Source organism: Erinaceus europaeus, chromosome 14 (genome assembly GCF_950295315.1).
Source record: "Erinaceus europaeus chromosome 14, mEriEur2.1, whole genome shotgun sequence".
Lineage (NCBI taxonomy): Eukaryota > Metazoa > Chordata > Mammalia > Eulipotyphla > Erinaceidae > Erinaceus > Erinaceus europaeus.
Window position 1 is genome coordinate 78,848,363 of NC_080175.1, and position 22,958 is coordinate 78,871,320.

The window sequence follows — 22,958 nt, forward strand, 5'->3', positions numbered from 1 at the left end:
GGTGGCCTGCCAGTAACCTTTCCTTCTGGATGACTGGTACACAGGCTTTTGCTCCATTTAAACCAGGCGTTACGAAAATATGATATATGTACTCAGGGAGGGAATTAACTTGTCATTTTGCCTATTTGGGGTGTTTAAAGTGCCATAACTAAATAATCTTCAGCTCATGATTCTAGCAAAACTTAATTTAGTAAAAGGGCAACACACACGACGGCGGTGGCCGAACATTCTGTTACATTTAGAAAGATGACAATATTTTGTGGACTGGTAACATTTTCTCTTAGTGAATGTGAATTGCTTATGTATCTCTACTGTCAGATACCCTTTCATAACTCAGGAAAGACAAAGGTTCAGTTATTACTATTGATACTTTTGTCAATATGTAAACCAGGTGTGTGGGTGGTTTTTTTTCCCCCTCCTGTTGTCTGACTACGACAGTTTTTTTTTTGTTTGTTTGTTTTTAAGAATTGCTGTGAGAGACCATACATGGAAAGAGAGGTGTTGAACTGTTTGTGTGTGCCCTTTGTGTCTTGACATAATGTGGAAAAGACATCTACTCCAGACTGATTTTCAAGGAGGAGACATAGTTGTGTGTGTGGTGCCAAGTACTAAGATACTCTCTCTCAAAGGCTTCCTGTGGACTGCCTTAATTTTACTAAACTCAAGACACCAGTGAACCTCAATATAATTTTGGCCTTATTAGAATTTGCTGTGCTTTGTATTGAAAGCCAGGTTTACACCCCCTCACCCCACTATTTGGTTGAATAAATCCCTCACACCAAGTAACCAGAACAGGGGCAGTGTGGTTACCCTCAAGGCAGTATGCTTGACTAACTAGCTGTGCCTGTTGTCACATCTAGGGCTTTGCACTGGAAACCACTTGAGCCAGGAGCATACATTGACAGTTCCAGAAATATTTTCAACATACTTCAGACCATTTTTTTTAGCATTTTATATGAATGTTTTACATTTGTGTGATTGCCTTAGATTTTAAATTTACTGAGTGCTTGAGGTGATTATCTAATAATTTTGAAAATAGCAGTTGTAACTAGTATATTGTTCCAAAGAAAAATAATTGTTCTAGTGTTTTAGAAATAAAGGCATCTGAATTGGTTTTTTCCGTGCCTGAAGTTCTCTAGTGCTGTCTCAGCTTTGTATTCAATCTAAATAAAGCTCACTTTAAATAAGTTCCAAATTTGTTTCCTATTAAGTAGATTTTCCTTCTTAAATTTTTTAATGAGCACCATGGCAGAATAAGAAACATAAAGAGAGACTGTTGTGTGTTTGAAGCTTGTTGATATTTCTTTGGTTGTATATATATATATATATATATATATATATATATATATATATATACCAAGGTGCTTTATAAGAATCAGAAAACATCTATCCTGCATTGTTTAAACCCTATGAACATCATTTGAAATGTCTGTATATAATGTTAAAAAAAAGCATATCCACTTTCTTTTGGTTCTGCTTATGTGCTATTTTTTTCTCTTCCTCTAAAGGCTTTTTAAATGTTTAACTTTCTTAAATAAATTCTTCCTCTTCTCCCTCCCCAACACTCCTCCCTACAGCTTTTTCATTTCAGTTTTTGTTGAGCTTCAGAAGTTAGATAGCAGAGTTGCAGACCTGTGCAAACCTGCAGCAGCTGGATGTCATCAACTTTCAATTAGAGGCTCCAGCATCTTCACAGTAAAAAAAAAAAAAAAAATTGGATCTCTTTGATCTGAGTTCAGTTGTAGCACAATAATAGTTACTTTTTGTTTAAATACACTTTGTGCATAGATTTAATTTCTTAAAATTTCTGAAAAGTTCTTTATGTCTAATAACATGACTTGTAATCATTATTACTTGACTATTTGGTTGTATTAAATTTTGTTGACCAAAACTTGGATGTTCTGTTTTTACTTTACACATATCAAAGTGGTTATGTGAAAAAGGAGTGAGGGAAAGTAAATGTGTGTGTTTACCGACATGCTCACAGAGTAACCGGAAGTATAAACAAGAGACTAAAACCTGGTGTATGTGGGGAAGAGAAATGGCTGAAGGGCAGGTGAAAGGGGAACTTAGCTGCATACTCACACTTCATTATATGGATGTATAATTACATGTAATGATCTTTAAAACAGTCATTTTAGTCTGAGTCACATGAATATGTTAACCTGTTTAAGATCTGTAACTAACAGGAAGTGACCCATAGCATTTTCACTCTAATGTTTTGATTTGGTTTTCAAAAGTCCCCCAGTCATGGGGTCCAGAAGTCAGGCAGTGGATAAGGCACTGGGCTTGTAAGCATGAGACCCTGAGTTCTATCCTTGGTATGATGTGTCAGTGATGCTCTACAAGGTTCTCCCTCTGCCTCTTTCCCTCTCTGTAGGTATTTTTTTCTCTCTCCCCCCTTTTTTAAGTTTTTTTTATTATTATCTTTATTGATTTATTGGAATAGAGACAGCCAGAAATTGAGAGGTAAGGGGGTGAAAGAGAGGGAGAGAGACAGGCACCTGCAACACTGCTTCACCACTCACAAAGCTTTCCCCCTACAGGTGGGGACTGGGGACTCAAACCTGAGTCCTTGTACATTGTAACATGTACGCTCAGTGAGGTGCGCCACCACCCAGCCCCTCTCTCGCCTTCTCTTGCATTAAATTTAATTAGTAAAGAAATTATTATTAGGGAATTAATGGTTTACAGTAAATATAGTTGTTGGTACATGTGTAAAATTTCTCAGTTTTCTGCAAAAAAACTCTCAGCCCCAGCTCAGGTCCTCCTCCATGACTGACCAGTACCTGAAACCCCCTTCCCCTCCAGAGTTCTTTACTTTGGTGCACTACTCCAAACCCACTCTAAGTTCTGCTTTGTGTTTTCCCTTCTTTTCTTATTTCTCAACTTCTTTCCATGAGTGAGATTATCCCATATTCATCCTTCTCTTTCTAGTTTATCTCATTTCACATGATTCCTTCAAGCTCCATGCAAGCTGAGGTGAAGTAAATTCTTTTTTTTTTTTTTTTGTCTCCAGGGTTATCACTAGGGTTCCGTGCCTGCACTATGAATTCACTTCTCCTTGAGGCTATTTTTTTCTCTCTCTTGTTGCCCTTGTTGTTTATCGTTATTATTGTTGTTATTGCTGTCGTTGTTGGATAGGACAGAGAGAAATCGAGAGAGGAGGGGAAGACAGAGGGGGAGAAAAAAAACAACTGCAGACCTGCTTCACCACTTGTGCAGTGACACCACCCCCCCCCCCCCGACCCCGCCCCGGCAGGTGGGGAGCCAGGGTTCTAACCGAGGTCCTTGAGTTTCTCGCCATGTGCGCTTAACCCGCTGCGCTACCGCCTGGCCCCTAACTTCATCATTCTTAACAGCTGAGTTAATATTTCTCCCAGGCCAGACAGCAAGCAACTAACAACAACCGCTATGTCTCTGAGCCTGCTGGAGTGACTCAGGCTAGTCAGTCCTGAACTGCTTAGCCTTCCTTTAGTCTTTCCCATGAAAACCCCCAGAAAGGCTGTGGCCTAAGCTCTCCCTTCTTTCCTTTCTGCCTACTGACAGACACTGAGGCTTCCTAGGGCCCCAGTTGGTATACTAGGCCTCACATCAAGGGGAATCGTCACAAACTTCTTCCTTTTCTTCCCTTTCTTCTCCTCTTCCTTCTTCTTCCTCCTGCTGCTCCTCCTCCTTTTCCACTCCCTCCTCTCCCTCCCCTTCTTTTTTTGCCACCAGGGTTATCGCTGGGGCTCTACAAATCCACCATTGCCCAGCAGTCATCCCCCCCACCCCCGCCTTTTCTATTTTGTTTTTGAGAGAAAAGAGAGAAATTGAGAGGAGAGAGGAGGAGATACAGAGAGACACTTGAAGTCCTGCTTCACTCGTGAAGACTTCACCCCCTGCAGGCAGGGAGCAGGGGCTTGAACATGGGTCCTTGTGCACTGTAATGTCTATGCTTAAGCAGGTGCGCCACCATCTGGCTCCCTTAAATGGGACTTTAAAAAAAAAATTTTGTTTTTAATCTTTATTTATTGGATAAGGACAGCCAGAAATCAAGAGGGAAGGGGGTGGTAGAGAGGGAGAGAGACAGAGAGACACCTGCAGCACTGCTTCACCACTCGCAAAGTTTTCCCCCTGCAGGTGGGGACCGGGGGCTGGAATCTGCGTCCTTGCGCATTGTAACACGCGCTCAACCAGGTGCGCCACCACCCGGCCCCAATCAGGACTTTTGAGTCACAAATAGATAAAGTTAACCATGCATGTATAGGAATGATGAGTGCTCTGGGTAGCCTTCTTTTCCTCTCCCTCGCTTGCTTTTTTGGACCTAACTGCTCTCTCAGCCTTCTCTGGCTTTCCCAATCTGGGTTTGATGTCTAAGAGCATTTCCTTACATGTTTTTATTAAAATCTGTGCATGTTTGATCTTCTCTGGTGACCTGCTTCTAAGAAAACACAAGACTAGCACATGTTGCAACCTTTAAAAGGTGGGGGGCTGGGTAAGTAGTGCAGCAGGTTAAGCGCACATGGCACAAAGAGCAAAGACTGGTGTAAGGATCCACCTGCTGGGTCACTGCATCCTAACTGAATCCTCACAACATGCCTGTGTGTGGAGAGAAAAACCAGGTTCAAAGGGGTTAAGCAGCTTATTCCAAGACATTCAAGTAGGAGACAGCATTATGGTTATACAGAGACTCTCATGCCTGAGGCTCTGAGCTCCCAGGTTCAATCCCCCACCCAACCATCAAAAAGAGCTGAACAGTGTGCTCTGATTAAATAATAATAATAATAATAATTAATAATAATAAATGGGGGTCACACAGTGGCACACCTGTTTAAGCACTAACATTACAGAGCACAAGGACTCAGGTTCAAGCCCCTGGTCCCCACCTGCAGGGGGAAAGCTTTACAGGCGGTGAAGGAGGGCTGCAGGTGTCTATCGCCTCTCCTATCTCCTCCTCCCCTCTCAGTTTCTCATTGTATCCTGTTGGTATGCATGAGACCCCTTCTGTTTCATTTGGTTTAAATCCCCCCTGCTAAACACTATTCTATTTACATAACCACTTCATTCTATTTACATAACCACTGTTAACAAGTTCCACCCTCCCTCCAGGGCATTTGTGGTTCAGTGATAGGATTCTCGCCTAATCTGCCCCCTCTCTGTCACACTCTGATTTTCACCAGTCACTTTTCTCTCCACCCTCTCTATGTCATATCCTGTTTCCACCTCACTTGGCAAGTATATATAAAGACAGTACTGTGAGTTTTACAGTACTGTACCTTGAGTTTAGCTTAGCTCCTCTTAGATTGTGCTGCATCCTGCATGAATAAAGAGATACTGCCTACAGCTCAACCATGATTCCCTGGTCGTCTGTTACCCGCCCGTGAAGCCAGCCCATTGAAAACAACATAACCTGTCGAAAACAGCAGTATCCAATAATAATAATAATAATAAAACGATTATGTTGCCACCAAGCCCAGTGTCAATATTAACAACTAGGACTTTCCAGAAAATAGTGATGGGGGTCAGGCAGTGGCACACAAGGTTAGCGCACATAGTATGAAGCACAAAGACCTGTACAAGGACCCTGGTTCGAGCCCCCCCCCCCCACACCTGCAGGGGAGCGGTTGTGTGGTCACTTTGCAAGTGGTGAAGCAGGTCTGCAGGTGTCTATCTTTCTCTCCTCTGTCTTCCCCTCCTCTCTCGACTTCTCTCTGTCCTATCCAACAACAACAACAGCTATAACAACAATAACAATAACAACCACAAGGGCAAAACAAAAATGGGAAAAATAGCCTCCAGGAGTGATGTATTCATAGGACTGGCACCGAACCCCAGCAATAGCCCTGGAGGCAAAAAAAGAAAGAAAAAGAAAAAAACAAAACACCTCGAGACTCATTGCCCTAGTGTTAGGACTGTACAGCCCCCCTTCAGCCCCTATTTTCTTTGCCTCCAAGGTTGTTGCTGGGGCTCAGTGACATCACCATGAATCCACTGCTCCTGTGGCTATTCTTTCAATTTTTTTGGACAGGACAGAGAGAAGTCGAGAGAGGAGGGGGAGACAGAGGAGGAGAGAAAGATAGACACCTGCAGACCTGCTTCACCACTTGCAAAGTGACCACACAACCGCTCCCCTGCAGGTGGGGGGGGGGCCTTGAACCAGGGTCCTTGTACAGGTCTTTGTGCTTCATACTATGTGCGCTTAACCTGGTGTGCCACTGCCTGACGCCCACCACTATTTTCTGGAAAGTCCTAGTTGTTAATATTGACACTGGACTTGGTGGCAACATAATTGTTTTATTATTATTATTATTATTATTATTGGATATTATTATTATTATTGGATATTATTATAGTGAGAAATTGAGAGGGGAGGAGGAGATAGGAGAGAAGATAGACACCTGCAGCCCTCCTTCACCGCCTGTATATATATATTTTAATGAGACAGAACCACAGAGAAAGACCAGACCAACTGTTCAGCCCTTACTTCTGGCGGTGCTGGAGATTGAACCTGAGACCTCAGAGCCTCAGGCATGAAAGTCTTTTGTAGAACCATTATGCTCTCTCCCCAGCCCACCATTCCTTTCCTCTAACTTTGCGTTATTTTGATCTCTAGTCAATGGACCTTCACCCCCATCCACCCCAGTAACACACAGGTCATGCCGTGTTATTTCATCACCCAGAATTACTCTTGCTCACCTCTAAAGTCCTTCTGTCATTTTAAAAAATATATATTTATTTCCTTTTTGTTGCCTTTGTTGTTTTAGTTATTATTGTTGTTGTTGTTGTCATCATTGTTGGATAGGACAGAGAGAAATGGGCTACGAGCAGCAGCAGACCTGTTTCTCTCTTCTTCTCTCTCGGGTCAATGAGGAATACCAAAGGAGACCACCTGGGACCAAAACAAGACAGGACTAGAACAACTTCAGGAACCCACCAAATCACCAGAGAGTGCAAACACGTGTGGCTGGTTGGTGGCCAGAGAGGAGCCTAGGGAGAGACTAAGTGGCCTGCGGTTTATCAGCGGAGACACCACCTCCAGTCTGCTCCACCAACAAGGGGACGGCTGAAGGGAGGAGAGGGATCCCCTGAGACTCACCAAGTGCAACTCTGAGTCTCCATTGCTACTGCCCTCAGAATCTGGAGCAGCGGCAGGGAGGCCCTGTGCTGACACCAGGGGACAGAGAACTAACCAGGAAACTCAGGAGAAGATCTACACCTGGTGGCATAGAGTGGGGCTGTGAAAGTCTCTTTGCATAACCACTGGATTATCTCTGCCACACCCTGATTTATCTCTTGGTCAGGAGTCAGTAATTAAGCTAAGAAACCTCCTTACAGTTTAAAAGCCCTCAGGCTCCCATACCCTACAGGGAAGAAAAAGCACAAAAAAGGCTTTTAAGCCACTGAACTCCAAATTGGGGATTAAAATACTATTGAAACAACTGTTAACTTCCACTACTGTGAACCTTCTAATTCCCTTACTTAAACACAAGTCAATCCAGGCAATAGTGATCAGTAATTTGAAAAGTACTGATAAAGAGAACTCACAACATAATATATAAAATGGTTAAACCAACAAGAAGAAATATTGGCGAAATGAACCAGGACAAAAGGACAGAGAGAAATGGAGAGAGGAGGAGAAGACAGAGAGAAATGGAGAGAGGAGGAGAAGACAGAGAGGGGGAGAGAAAGACCAACACCTGCAGACCTGCTTCACCGCCTGTGAAGTGACTCCCCTGCAGGTGGGGAGCTGGGGGCTCGAACTAGGATCCGTATGCCGGTCCTTGTGCTTTGCGCCACGTGTGCTTATCCCACTGCGCTACCGCCCGACTCCCAGTCCTTCTGTCATTTGCCACTGTCTTTATCCTTCCATCTTTCTCATTACATGATTTTTTTTTCTTGTGATCTTATCCAGATCTTCAGTCTTAAAAGATCTCTTCATGCAAGTCCTTGACCATTTCCCTCTCCAGCTTGCATTCTAGAAGCCTTGGGGGGTTCAACTCCTTGCACTAATAAGAAGGAAGAAATGAAGAAATGGGAAAGGGAGCCAGAGAGGTAGCCCACCCAATAGAGCACACACTACCATGTGCAAGGACCCAGGTTTGAGTTCCCGCTATCACAGAGGAGCATCATTCACAGGAGAAACTCCACCAGTGATGGCTTTCTCTCTCTCTCTCTCATCACACTTTCTGAAAAAGGAATCCACTTAAAGCAGTGAAGTTATGCAGGTGCAAAGCCCAAGAGAAATGTCTAGCACAACAATAACAAAACAAACAACAACAAAAGAATTGTCAAGGAAGTCGAAGACAATAAAGTAAGAAACACATTGAAGAAATCTCATGTGTCATGCAGGAATGTACTTGGCTGCTAAAAACAGAAAGTCCTACCACAAGTTATTTCAACTAATAAATTATTATTTCTCCCATAGCAACTTGGCATCCCAGGCCTAGCACAAAGACTCAGTGTTGTCAGTAAAGGCAAAAGTACCTCTTTTTTTGCCCTCCAACACACACACACACACACACACACACACACACACACACACACACACTTAATGGCACTGGTTTGTAAGCTTCTGGCTGGAGATAGGGGACAGTGCCTCCCAGAACTCTAGCTGATAATGTGTGTGTGTGTGTGTGTGTGTGTGTGTGTGTGTGTGTGTGTGTGTGTATGTGTGTGTGTGTGTTTTAACCAGAGCACTAATCAGCTCTGGTATATGGTGGTGCAGGGGATTGAAGCTGGGACTTTGGAGCCTCAGATGTGAATCACTTTGGATAGCCATTATGCTATCTACCCCCACCCTACGTGTTTGTTTTAACCTGTTGCACTACCACCCGACTCCTGTGTGTTTGTTTTAAACTAGAGCATTGCTCAGCTCTGGCTTATAGTGGTGTTGGGAATTGAACCTGGAACTTCAGACAAAGGAATGAAAATCTTTTTTTGCAGAACACATTGCTATCTCCCTAGCCCTGCTCTTTTTCTTTAAATAACTGAATTTAGTCAAGTGCTCTCATTCCTTTTGAGGGCTAGACTAATCTTAAACTTACTCATGAAAGCCTCTCTGTGCCCCCCCCCCCACCCCGTAACTTATAAAAAGTGAGACAGAGGGGCTGGGTGGTGGTGCTCCTGGTCGAGTGCACATATTATAATGCACAAGGACCTGGGTTCGAGCCCCCGGTCCCCACCTGCAGGGGGAAAGCTTCACAAGTGGTGAAGCTGTGCTGCAGGTGCCTCTGTCTCTCTCCTCTATCTCCTCTTTCTCTCCTGATTTCTGACTGTCTCTATTCAATAAAGTTAAAATATTTAAAAAAAAAAAAAGAGTGAGACAGAAAGACAGAGAAAGACAGAAGGAAAGAACCCATAGCACCAGAACTTCCTTCTATGAGGTAGAGGCCAAGTTCAAACCTGGTCACTCACAGGGCACAGCAGCGCACTATTCAAGTGAGCTATCTTGCCAGCCCTGAAGTTATCTGGCCTTCAAGAGTCTTGTTTTGGGTAAGCAGTGTCCATCTAAAGTTGTAGTCCTATTAGAACTTCCCCTCCCCCATATTGATTTCTCTGTGATGTTTGGGATCAAAGGGAAGCTTCCAGACCTTGAAGGTTCTCATATCTGTGTGCAGAACCATCAAGTCGAGCTCTTGTCCTCAGTGGCCTTTGCTTCCATGTCCCCAGGTCATTCCTTGCACCATGACTCTGCTGGCAGTAGATGCTGAATTGGTGGCTGCTGAGATCTGTTGCCTCTGCACCTGCTGAGAATGAATCCCTTTCCAAGTCTCACTTCTCTCTCTTTATTTAAATTTTATTAGCTTTATTTATTGGATAGAGACACCCAGAAATCAAGAGGGAAGGGAAGATCAGAAAGAGATACAGGAGAGAGACCTGCAATACTACTTTACCACTCACAAAGCTTTCCCCGTGCAGGCAGGGACCAGGGGGCTCAAGCTCAGGTCCTTGCACGTTGTAATATGTGCGCTCAACCAGGTGCAACACCACCCAGCCCCCCAAGTCTCATTTCTCCATCCCTCCTCTTCCTGCCCACTGACGGAAACACAAAGCTCTTGCTGGGTTTTTCAGCTCTCCCTTCTCTTGGGGTCTCAGTTACTTTCTTCAACGATTCCTAGTCAATTCGCCCAGCACCTCTAGTTTAAGATCACCTGCCCCTGGCTCTCAACTTTGCTCCTTTCTGCTTTCCTGGAAGGAGACACACTGAAAAGCCTGTTTCTTTCTTTCTTTTTTTTTTTTTTCTGACACAACTTATACAAGTGGCCATATAGGAGTCTCATTTGAGACTCTTAGTCTCTCCCCGGTACTCAGTCTGCTCCAGAGACTCCAACAGACTTTCATGTTTGAGGTCCCAAGTTCAGTCCTCAGCACTGCTATAAGCCAGAGCAGAGCAGTACTCTGGTTAAAAGTAATGTTAATAATCATAATAATAACAACAACAACAACAATAATAAGGGGCCAGGCAGTGGCGCACCTGGTGGAGAGCACATGTGACCATATGTGAGGACCAAGGTTCAAGTCTCCAGTCCCCACTTGCAGGGGAGAAGCTTGAGGAGCGGTGGTGCAGTGTTGCAGTTTTCTCTACTTTTCCTTTCCTCTCAATTTCTGTTGTCTATGTTCCGAAAAAAAAAAAACCTCATAAATCAGAGTAACTATGGCTACTTCTGTAAGAGCTTTACAAACGCCGGTGGAAATAATTTACTTGAGGTCAGCACTCGCCATCACCTTCTAGGTAGGAAAATGGCATGCATTGGCGCCTTGGCGGGGGCCCACGCCCACGCCCACGCCCACAGGCAGCTTGGCCAGAGCTGGCTGAGGCTGAGGCTGAGGCTGGGGCCCCGCAGCCCTAGCCTAGCCCCGCCCACACTCGTGAATCCCGCCCACACACCGCGAGCCCCGCCCCCGAGCCGCAGGAATAGCGCAGTCCTAGCCAGGCCCCAGCCAGGCCCCGTGCGCCCCGCCCACAGGCGGCGAGCCCCGCCTCCGAGCCGCGCGCGCCGCCGCCACGCGCGCTCCGCCCCTGCCGCTGACGTGCGGTCCGCGCGGGCGGGCTCCGCCGAGCAGAGTGCTTCCGCGGGCTCCAGGGTCGCCGGCGCCTCGTGGCGGGGGTTCCTCGGCCCGGTTCGCCTGTTCCTTCACCTCCCCGGCACCTTCTCGCGGCTCCCGGAGAAGCCGGCGCGTCTGCGGGCGTCCGAGGCAAGGTGAGCGTTGGCGGGACGGGCGGGCGCGCGCGGCGCTCTCGGGGCATTGTCTGGGCGGGGCGGCGCGGGCACGTGCGCGCCCCCTCCACGCGCGCCGGCGGGGGCCCTGCGGGGTCGCAGGGCGCGGGGCTTCCGGTGGGGGAGGGGGCGGGGGTTCCGGGGGCCGAGTGGGAGGCGGGACCCGGTGAGTGGGTGCCGCGGGGGTGCCTGCACGGCGGGATCTGGGGGTGCGCGTGTGTGCGGGGTCTTTTTCTAGGGACACAGCCTTCCCCGCGGGCTGGGGCCGGGGCCGGGGGCTGCACCCAGCGGCACTGGCTTCCGGGCTGTGCGGCCTGCGGTGGGGTCGCAGGCGAAGATGTGGCCCCCGCCACAGCAAGTTGTGGGTGTACCCCGAGTCCTGGGGGCTCGCCGCAGCCCGCCTGCACCCCCGGCGCCCCCTCCCCTTCCAGGCTGAGGAGTGGGGTTTAAGGACTGCGGCGGGGGCGGGTAGGGGGCCTCGGGGAACCGAAGCCCCAGAGCTGAAAGCTCGTGATCGCGGTGGGAAAAGGGAGAGAGACGGGCTGGGTGGGCTGTGTCCAGATTGCAGGGAGACAGTGAGATTTCTAACCATTTTATCGTGTGGTGCAATAATAATAATATGATCATCCTGTAATGCAGCAATCATAATGGTAGTGGTTGCCGTGGTAGAGGGGGAAATATCCCCAGCCCCGCAGCCCTGACACAGGCAGAGAGTCCGGATTTGCTTGCAGGTATTTTTATTTTTATTTTTTTATTTAAGCAGGTAACAGTCATCCTCGGTCTACCTGCCTTTTTTTTTTTTTTTTCTATGCCCTTTTCTCCCCAGCAGGGTAAAATGCGGTGTGAGACTAGATAGCATTCAACAGTACCATTTCCTCTATCTTAACAAGCAAGTAGTAATCACTCTTCATAAAACACTTTTTTTTTTTTTTTTTTAAGAATACAGGCCAGCAAACGCGGGAAACAGCACCTGTAGTTTTGCTGTCTGGAGAGATGAGCATTTGGTGGGTATGTCTTCGGTGTCTTTTTCAAAGGTGCCAGATAGGTCCCGCCCTGATTGGGAATAGTTGTTTTTTTTTTTTTTTTTGCCGGGGTTGGGGGGGGGATCCGGTAAAGGTTTTAAGTAGGAAAGAGACTTGCAGGAGTGGGAGCTGGGGAGTAGTTAGGGTGCTCACTGCAGTGCCTTGGACTCAGCTGTGCAGTGGAGCTGCAGAAAGAATAGAAAGGAAGAGGGGAGAGAGAGGGCCCTTTGGTTTTTTTTGGTATTTGTTTAGAGCAACTACAAGGAGATGGTACTATATACTGAGAAGAATCAAAGAGAAGTTTAAGGTTGGAATTCTGTTTAGGATGTATTGCATATTTATTTTTTCTTTATTTTTTATTGGGGTGGATTAATGGTTTATAGAAAGTACAGTTATTGACACATGGGTAAAATTTCTCAATTTTCTGCAGAACACTCACTCCCAGCCTAGGTCCTCCTCCATTATGACTTTTTATGCATCAGAATCATTGCTGAAGTTCAGTATCTGCATAATCCCACCATTCCCAGTGACTTTTTTTAGTTTATTAGTGATTTAATTTTTATTATTTTATCTTTAATACTAGAGCACTACTCAGTTCTGTCTTAACGCTGCTGCGGGAGATTAAACCTGGGACTTTGGAGACTCAGGCATGAGTCTGTTTGCATAACCATTTTTTTTTTATCTACCCCTGCCCTAGTTTATTAGTGATTTAATATTGATTTACGAAATTATAAGATAAAAGGGGTATACTTCCATATTGTTCTCATCACCAGAGCTCTGTGTCCCCATTCCCTCCATTGGAAACTGCAGTACTTCTCCCAAGGTCCCCATTTTTCTCTCTGTCCCTTCTTCCTTCCTAAGTCATACCTACACCTATTTCTAGCCAATGGGAATTTTTTTTCTCTATTGGGGGATTAATGGTTTACAGTCAGCAGTAAAATACAGTAGCTTATACATGTGTAACATTTCCTGAGTTTTCCACATAACAATACAACCCCCACTAGGTCCTCCTCTGCCATCATGTTCCAGGACCTGAACCCTCTTCTCCCATCCCAGAGTCTTTTACTTTGGTGCAGTACACCAGGCTTAGTATTATTAGTAGAGGGTGAGAGACAGGAGAAAGCTGCAGCACTGCCACTGCTCTTGACTCGGTGCAGGTGTGAACCAGGGAACTGACTCTGGTTCCTCAGGTGTGTGTCCTGTGCATTTTTTTTTGTTTTTGAGGAAGTGAACCCAGGGCCTCACCATACAATCATATTGCAGAACTGCTTCTCTGGCCTAGCCTGGTATTTTATTCTTTATGTTTGGAGAGAGGACAAGACAGACAGGAAATTCCCTCCCATATGGTGCTGGAGCTTGAACCCCCTGGCCTCACACACAACACGGTCCATGTGACCTACCAGATGAAGTGTCTCTCAGGTCCTTTGTTGCCTTTGGGATGCTTATTAGATTGGAAGCCAGTGTGTTGAGACCATACAGATATGCTCGTTTGTATTTTCACTTTTTAATTGACTTGTCATGAGATCTTTAGATGTTAAAAAACAACAAAAAAAAACCCCCCACACACATAGCTGTGGTCCAGGAGGTGGCGCAGTGGGGTAAAGCAGGCCTTGGCAGTACATGAATCAGGGTGATACCTGATTCTTTCTCCATATGTCTTCTTCATGGATCAATAAATAAAATCTTAAAAAACAAACCACTTAACTTGATGTGGAGCTTGCAATGTTGACTCTCTTTAAGCCACTCCCCTTCCCTTAGAATAAATGAGTTATAAATCTTAATCAGGAGGGAGATGGATACTAGTGGGAAAATCGAACTTAATGTAACTCTTGTGTTCTCCCCTCCCCTCCTTTTCAGTTGTGGTAAAATATACATTAAAAATGTATCACCTTAGTCATGTCTTTTATTGTTGTGGTTTCACCAGAGTCCTGCTTCACTCTGGCTTGGGGTGGGGTAGGGGGTTGAACTGAGACTTAGCCTCAGGCATGAAAGTCTCCCCCATCCACCACCTCAGGGAGGTTAAGTGCACAGGGTGATGGTGTTGATACATTCCTGACACTGCAGTTAGCACCGCCCATCTCTGAATTTTTTTCACCTAACAAAGCTGAAAGGGTACTCATTTAAACTACACTCCAAACCCCCCCCCCCCCAGGCAGCTTCCATTATTCCACTGTCTTTTATTTTGACCACCTAACATTTGGAGTCATACCGCTTTGTCCTTTGCAGTGGCATATTTCACTTAGCCTAATGCCTTCTAGGTTTATCTGCGTGGTAGCTTGTGTTAGGGTTTCTTTCTTTTTTTGAATTTGAAGTGTGTGTATATCACATTTTGTTTATTCGCTCATCCATTGATGAGCTTGGGTTGCCTCCATGTTTGTCTGTTGTGAATAACACTGCTAAGAGTGTAGGAGTATAAATCTCTTCTAATCCCTATTTTCAGTTCTTTGGGATGGAAGTAGAGTTGCTGGGCACTGTAGTGATCCCATTTAATTTGGGGGTGGGGGGTTGACACAATTTACCAGAGCAGCTGCACCACTTTCACTTTTCTACCAACTGTGCATAAGGACTTCTGTGTCCCTACATCCTCGCTAGTGCTTGTTTTCTGGTTTGGGGGCCATAGACACCCTAGTGGCTATCTTCTTCTTCTTCTAGCGTTTGCCCTTCTTCCGTAGCCAGTCAACAGCGTCAGGTTGAGCCTGATGTAAAGTTTCGAGACCTCCTTTGAATCTGGAGAGGTGGCAGTCGTTGACTATGTGGGTCATAGTCTGTCTGGAGCCGCAGGGGCAGTTCGGGTCGTCTCTGGCTCCCCAGCGATGGAACATAGCGGCTATGAAGTGACACTTCATTGTGGTTTTAATTTGCATATCCACTCAGTGGATAAACTAGTTTGCCAGGGACTGTTTCTGGTTTGTTTTGCTTATAAAACAGGAACAGAACTGGCATTTAAATGGTAAATCTTTGAGTACAGCCCACGTTAGGATGTAGATTACCCAGCCTTAAGGGTATTTCCCTAGAATAAATTTCAGAAATGCTTGATCCTTCTTTCTCGTCCTTAAACTGAGTTTGGTGGTGGTGGTAGGTGGTGTGGGGTACAGATGCGATTTCATCGCTCTGGACTGACTTGCCATTCATATAGACAAAAAGAGGGGGAGATATCACAGCACCAGAGGGGCCCCTGCTTGGTGCCAGGACTCAAACCTGGGCACTGTGCATGGCAAGGCAGATGCCAACCCAGGTGAACCATTTCTCCAGCCCTAGACCTGCTTTAATTCTTTTTTTAAAAATACATTTTATTTATTTTCCCTTTTGTTGCCCTTGTTGTTTTTCATTGTTGTTGTAGTTATTATTATTGTTATTGATGCCATTGTTGTTAGATAGGACAGAGAAAAATGGAGAGAGGAGGGGAAGACAGAGGGGGAGAGAAAGATAGACAACTGCAGACCTGCTTCACTGCCTGTGAAGCGACTCCCCTGCAGGTGGGGAGCTAGGGGCTTGAACTGGGATCCTTAGGCCGGTCCTTGCGCTTTGCGTAGACCTGCTTTAATTCTTCATGGCCACCCCCTTAAAGTGAGTTCCCATCTGTTTGCTTGATTTGTTTAATCCTTGCTGCCTTTTCTGTCATCTGCATCACTGTTCAGTGGAAGGTGAGGATAGGAAGCAGAATTGATGAGGTGCATTGTTTCTATATGCTCTGTTCTGTGAGTGGTGAGAAAGTTTCTGGAGACTGGAGTATACACTTCATGGATGAGTCAGACTGTAACTGGGTTCTTGAAGGGTGAGGAGCCTTTCAGTCAGTGGGGAGACAGCAGAGGTGAAATGTGAACCCATCTGAAGGTAGTTGTGAGATGTTCAGCCATGGGAGCTTGATGGCTGCAGACACGGAGCGGTAGAAGGCCTGGTTCTGCTGCCAGGGATTACATGTATTCTGCTTATCTCCCGCGAGCTGTGGTTGTGTGTGTCGGGGCGTGAGGGAGGCTGTTGAACAATAGTAATGGAGGCTGAGAAAGAGGAGCATGCCAAGGTTGGTTGGCAGGGCTTACTGTTGGTTACTGCCTTGCTTTGTTTTCGTATGGGAAATATTTGTGAGGTGTTGGGAAGTCAGACCTAGAGCTTGCATATGAGGCATGTGTCCGTCCCATCGGTGAACCTCTTCCTCAGCCTCTGTCATTAGTTTGAGAGTGCACACACCACAGCCCTGGGGCTTCCGCTGGTTTCATGTCCCTCCCTGTGGTCCCAGGGATCTAACGTGGCTTGCTTGTATGGCAAGAGACTTGCCCTCCCCAGTGAGTGAGTTATCTCTGTAGCTCCAGTGTGAATTTTTGTTAATAATATTTTTGTGTGCCTGGCCCTGAGTGTGTATGATTCCACTGCTCCTAGTGGACGGCTATTCTTTTTAACTTCAGATAGACACCACAGCACTGCTCAACAGTTCGTGGAGCTTCCTCTGGGTGTGTGTGTGTGTGTGTGTGTGTGTGTGTGTGTGTGTGTGTGTGTGTGTGTGTGTCTCGGGCTTGAACCTGGGTTTTTGCACATATTTCAGTGTGTACTCTACAGTTGAGCTGTCTAGTGACAGAATCGATTCTTTCACTTTAACATTCAGAGAAAATGGCTATAACATTTTCATATTTTGAGGTGGTTGAGACTTTTTGTTTTTTACCAGAGCCCTACTCAGCTCTGGCTTATGGTGGTGCAGGTCAATGAACCTGGGACTTTGGAGCCTCAGGGCTGAGAGCCTTTTTGCATAAACATTATACTATCTACACTGGAGATTGAGACTTCTTAACCATGTTATATGACTTCATACTAGTGGGTATTAACAGATATTTCCAGGTTATTTATTTTGCCAAACTCATAAAGATAGTTCAAACATTCTCTATGGGATGAGATTTCTATATAACTTAGATCTGGCTTGCTAATTGCATTATCTGTTATTTTTAAATATTTATTCTTATATGAGAGAGGTGGCTGGGGGAGAAGAACCAGAGCATCAGTCTGGCACATGTGATGCTGATGCTGGCTGGGAACTGAACTCAGGACCCCATGCTTTTGAGTCCAGTCCTTGTCCACTGCATCAGCTGTCAGACTACTTCATTTCCCAGAGCACTGCTCAGCTCTAGCTTATGGAGGTGTGGGGGATTGAACCTCTGGTGCCTCAGGCATGCAAGTCTTGCAGTAAGCATTATGGCATCTTCCTCAGCCTTATATCAGTATTGCTTTGATATTTTAATTTTCTGTGATAAAATTCTACTGCTTGTAATTTTTAAAAAATTTTTTATATTTTCCCTTTTGATGCCCTTGTTTTTTTTATTGTTGTTGTAGTTATTATTGTTGTTACTTATATCGTTGTTGTTGGATAGGACAGAGAGAAATGGAGAGAGGAGGGGAAGACAGAGAGGGAGAGAAAGACAGACACCTGCAGACCTGCTTCACCACCTATGAAGCGATTCCCCTGCAGGTGGGGAGCCGGGGGCTCGAACCGGGATCCTTAAGGGGGTCCTTGCGCTTTGTACCACGTGTGCTTAACCCACTGCGCTACCCTCCGACTCACGATTGTAATTTTCTTTTCTTTCTTTTTTTAAAGAACTCCTTTTTAAAAAATATTTATTTACTTTTGTTGCCCTTGTTGTTTTATTGTTGTAGTTATTATTATTGTTGTTACTTATATCATTGTTGTTGGATAGGACAGAGAGAAATGGAGAGAGGAGGGGGAGACGGGGGAGAGAAAGACAGACACCTGCAGACCTGCTTCACCGCCTGTGAAGTGACCCCCCTGCAGGTGGGCTCACTGCTGGGGGCTCGAACCAGGATCCTTATGCCGGTCCTTGTGCTTTGTGCCACGTGCGCTTAACCCGCTGCGCTACCGCCCGACTCCTCCGATTGTAATTTTCTTTTTTTTTTTTTTAAAATATTTTTTTTATTTTTTTATTTTTTATTTAAGAAAGGATTAATTAACAAAACCATAGGGTAGGAAGGGTACAACTCCACACAATTCCCACCGCCCAATCTCCATATCCCACGCCCTCCCCCGATAGCTTTCCCATTCTCTATACCTCTGGGAGCATGGACCCAGGGTCACTGAGGGTTGCAGAAGGTAGAAGGTCTGGCTTCTGTAATTGCTTCCTCGCTGAACATGGGCGTTGACTGGTCGGTCCATATTCCCAGTCTGCCTCTCTCTTTCCCTAGTAGGATGGGTCTCTGGGGAAGCTGAGCTCCAGGACACATTGGTGGTGTCTTCAATCCAGGGAAGTCTGGCCGGCATCCTGATGACACCTGGAACCTGGTGACTGAAAAGAGAGTTAACATACAAAGCCAAACAAATTGTTGAGCAATCCTGGACCCAAAGCTTGGAAAAGTGGAGAGGAAGTATTAGGGAGGTACTCACTGCAAACTCTAGTATACTTCTGCTTTCTTACTTTGGTGCCATACTCCAAACTCAGTCAATTTCTGCTTTGCGTTTCTACTTCTTTTTTTTTTTTTTTTTTTACATGCATAACATTCCCCAGATTCCCATTTAGCAATACAACCCCCACTATTTCATTCATCATTTTTCATGGACCTGTATTCTCCCCACCCCCCACCCACCCCAGAATCTTTTACTTTGGTGTAATACTCCAATTCCATTTCAGGTTCGACTTGTGTTTTCTTTTCTAATCTTGTTTTTCAACTTCGGCCTGAGAGTGAGATCATCCCATATTCATCCTTCTGTTTCTGACTTATTTCACTCAACATGATTTTTTCAAGGTCCATCCAAGATCGGCTGAAAACGGTGAAGTCACCATTTTTTACAGCTGAGTAGTATTCCATTGTGTATATATACCACAACTTGCTCAGCCACTCATCTGTTGTTGGACACCTGGGTTGCTTCCAGGTTTTGGCTATTACAAATTGTGCTGCCAAGAACATATGTGTACACAGATCTTTTTGGATGGATGTGTTGGGTTCCTTAGGATATATCCCCATGAGAGGAATTGCAAGATCATATGGGTAGGTCCATTTCTAGCCTTCTGAGAGTTCTCCAGACTGTTCTCCACAGAGGTTGGACCAATTGACATTCCCACCAGCAGTGCAGGAGGGTTCCTTTGACCCCACACCCTCTCCAGCATTTGCTGCTGTTACCTTTTCTGATGTGTGACATTCTCACAGGAGTGAAGTGATATCCCATTGTTGTCTTGATTTGCATTTCTCTGACAATCAGAGACTTGGAGAATTTTTTCATGTGTTTCTCGGCCTTTTGGATCTCTTCTGTGGTGAATATTCTGTCCAATTCCTCCCCCCATTTTTGGATGGGGTTATTTGTTGTCTTGTTGTTGAGTCTGGTAAGCTCCTTATATATGTTGGTTATTAAACTCTTATCTGATGTATGGCATGTAAAGATCTTCTCCCATTCTGTGAGGGGTCTCTTGATTTGGGTAGTGGTTTCTTTTGCTGTGAAGAAGCTTTTTAATTTGATGTAGTCCCATAGGTTTATACTTGCCTTAGTCTTCCTTGTAATTGGATTCGTTTCATTGAAAATGTCTTTAAAATTTATGCGGAAAAAAGTTCTTCCAATATTTTCCTCTAAGTATCTGATAGTTTCTGGTCTAACATCCAAGTCCTTGATCCACTTGGAATTTACTTTTGTATTTGGTGAAATACAGTGATTCAGCTTCATTCTTCTGCATGTTTCAACCCATTGTTTCCAACACCATTTGTTGAAGAGACTCTGCTTTCCCCATGTAATAGTCTGGGCCCCTTTGTCAAAGATTAGATGTCCATAGGTGTGGGGCCTCATTTCTGGGCTCTCAATTCTATTCCACTGGTCAGTGTGTCTGTTCATGTTCCAGTACCAAGCAGTTTTGATGACAATGGCCCTATAATACAGTTTGAGATCTGGCAGTGTGATGCCTCCGGTTCTGTTCTTTTTTCTCAAGATTGTTTTGGCAATTCTAGGTCTTTTCTGGTTCCAGATAAACATTTGTAGCATTTGTTCTATTCTCCTAAAAAATGTGCTTGGGATCTTGATGGGGATAGCATTAAATTTGTAGATGGCTCTGGGTAATATATTCATTTTGATGATGTTAATTCTTCCAACCCATGAGCATGGAATATCTTTCCACTTCTTTGTGTCTTTTTCAATTTCTTTGAGTAGTGACTCATAATTTTCAGTATACAAGTCTTTCACTTCTTTGGTTAGGTTTATTCCTAGATATTTTATTGTTTTTGTTGCTATAGAAAAAGGAACTGATTTCTGGATTTCAATTTCTTCTAACTTAGTGTTTGCATAGAGGAATGCCACTGACTTTTGAATGTTAATTTTATAGCCTGACACATTACTGTATTGCCTGATGATTTCCAAAAGCTTCTTGCTAGATTCCTTAGGTTTTTTCCATGTATACTATCATGTCATCTGCAAATAAGGAGAGTTTGACTTCTTCTCTTCCAATCTGTATTCCTTTAATTCCTTGCTCCTGCCTGATTGCTATGGCAAGAACTTCCAACACTATGTTGAATAGTAATGGTGATAGTGGGCAGCCCTGTCTAGTACCTGATCTGAGGGGAAATGCTTCCAGTTTTTCACCATTGAGTATGACGCTGGCTGTAGGTTTGCTATATATAGACTCCACTATCTTCAGGAATTTTCCATCTATTCCTATTTTTTGTAGTGTTTTGATCATAAAGGGATGTTGTATTTTGTCAAAGGCTTTCTCTGCATCTATTGATATGACCATGTGGTTTTTGGTCTTGCTTTTGTTGATGTGGTGGATCACATTGATTGATTTACGTATATTAAACCAATATACGTGCATGCCTGGGATAAACCCCACTTGGTCATGATGAACAATTTTTTTGATATACTGCTGTATCCGGTTGGCTAGAATTTTGTTCAATATTTTCGCATCTATGTTCATCAGAGATATTGGTCTGTAGTTTTCTTTTTTGGTTGTGTCCCTGTCTGCTTTTGGTATCAGGGTGATGTTGGCTTCATAGAAGCTGGCAGGGAGTATTCCAGTGTCTTCAATCTTCTGGAAGACTTTTAAAAGTAGAGGTATTAGTTCTCCTTTGAAAGTTTTGTAGAATTCATTTGTAAAACCATCTGGTCCAGGACTTTTATTTTTGGGAAGATTTTTGATAACTGTTTCAATTTCATTAGCTGTGATGGGCCTGTTCATGTTATCCACTTCCTCTTTACTTAGTTTTGGAAGTTGGTAGGTATCTAGGGAATCATTCATTTCTTCCAGGTTCTCTAACTTGGTGGCATATAGTTGTTCATAGAAGCCTCGCATGATATGTTGAATTTCTGCGGTGTCTGTTGTGATATCTCCTCTTTCATTTACTATCCGATTTATTTGGGTCTTCTCCCTTTTTTGTTTTGTGAGTCTGGCTAAAGGTTTGTCGATTTTGTTTACTCTTTCGAAGAACCAACATTTACTTTCCTTGATCTTTTGTATGGTTTTCCTATTCTCAATGTTATTTATTTCTGCCCTAACTTTAGTGATTTCTGTCCTTCTGGTTGCTTTAGGGTTCCTTTGTTGTTCTTCTTCTAGGTCTTTAAGATGTGCAATCAGGCTGCTAATTTGTGCCTTTTCTTGTTTCCTAATGTGTGCTTGTATAGCTATGAACTTCCCTCTTAGGACTGCTTTAGCTGTGTCCCAAATATTTTGATAGCTTGTGTCTTCATTTTCATTGAACTCTCGAAACATTTTGATTTCTTCCTTGATTTACTCTTTGACCCAGAAGTTGTTAAGAAGTGTACTGTTGAGCTTCCACATTTTGGTACTGTTACTAATCTTTTGTTGATTGTTAAGTGTTAGTTTAATTCCACTGTGGTCTGAGAAGATGCTTGGGATGATTTCAGTGCTCTTGAATAGGCTGATGCTGTCTTTGTGGCCTAACATATGGTCTATTCTTGAGAATGATCCATGTGGATTTGAGTAAAATGTGTATTCCAGTTTCTTGGGATGAATAACTCTGAAAATGTCCAATAGTTCTAGTTTATCTATCTCTTCATTTAGCTCCATTATGTCTTTACTGATTTTCTTCCTGGATGATCTGTCAAGTTGAGAGAGTGGGGTGTTGAAGTCCCCTACTATGATTGTGTTACTGTTAATATATTGCTGTAGCTCTTTCAGTAGAAGTTTGATGTATTTAGATGGCTTCTCATTGGGTGCATATATATTAATAATTGTTAAGTCCTCTTGATTGACTGATCCTCTGAGCATTAAGTAGTGTCCATTCCTATCTTTTTTAATCTTATCTATTTTAAAGTCTATCATGTCAGATATGAGAATAGCTGTTCCTGCCCTTTTTTGTGGGCCCTTGGCTTGAATGATAGTTTTCCATCCTTTCACTTTAAGTCTGTGTTTGTCTTGTTGCGTTAGGTGAGTTTCCTGTAGACAACATATTGTTGGGTTGTGTTTTCTGATCCATCTTCCTACTCTGTGTCTTTTAATAGGTGAATTCAGGCCATTCACATTTATTGATATCAAAGATTGAAGATATTTTAACGCCATTCTTGTAGAGTTTTAGAGTGTTTTGATATATGTTCTATTTGTGGTGGTCTGGTTGTTTATAGGAAACCTTTCAGAACTTCTTTCAAGGCAGGCTTGGTGATGGTTGCTTCCTTCAACTGTTGCTTGTCTGAGAAGGTTTTGATGCTTCCATCTAGTCTGAATGACAATCTAGCAGGATATAGTATTCTTGGCTGAAAGCCTTTCTCATTGAGCACTCGATAGATATCTTGCCATTCTCTTCT

General features: G+C 44.2%; 1 protein-coding gene across 2 annotated transcripts in view; it reads left to right on the forward strand.

Annotated features, from left to right (window-relative positions):
- Positions 1-11,001: 11,001 nt before the first annotated feature.
- YEATS2 (YEATS domain containing 2) overlaps positions 11,002-22,958 on the forward strand; it is a 98,182-nt gene continuing 86,225 nt past the window's right edge. For both annotated transcript variants that reach the window (XM_060172048.1, XM_060172049.1), the window contains exon 1: positions 11,002-11,186. The gene's annotated coding sequence lies outside the window, so the exon portion shown is untranslated. The remainder of the gene's footprint in view (positions 11,187-22,958) is intronic.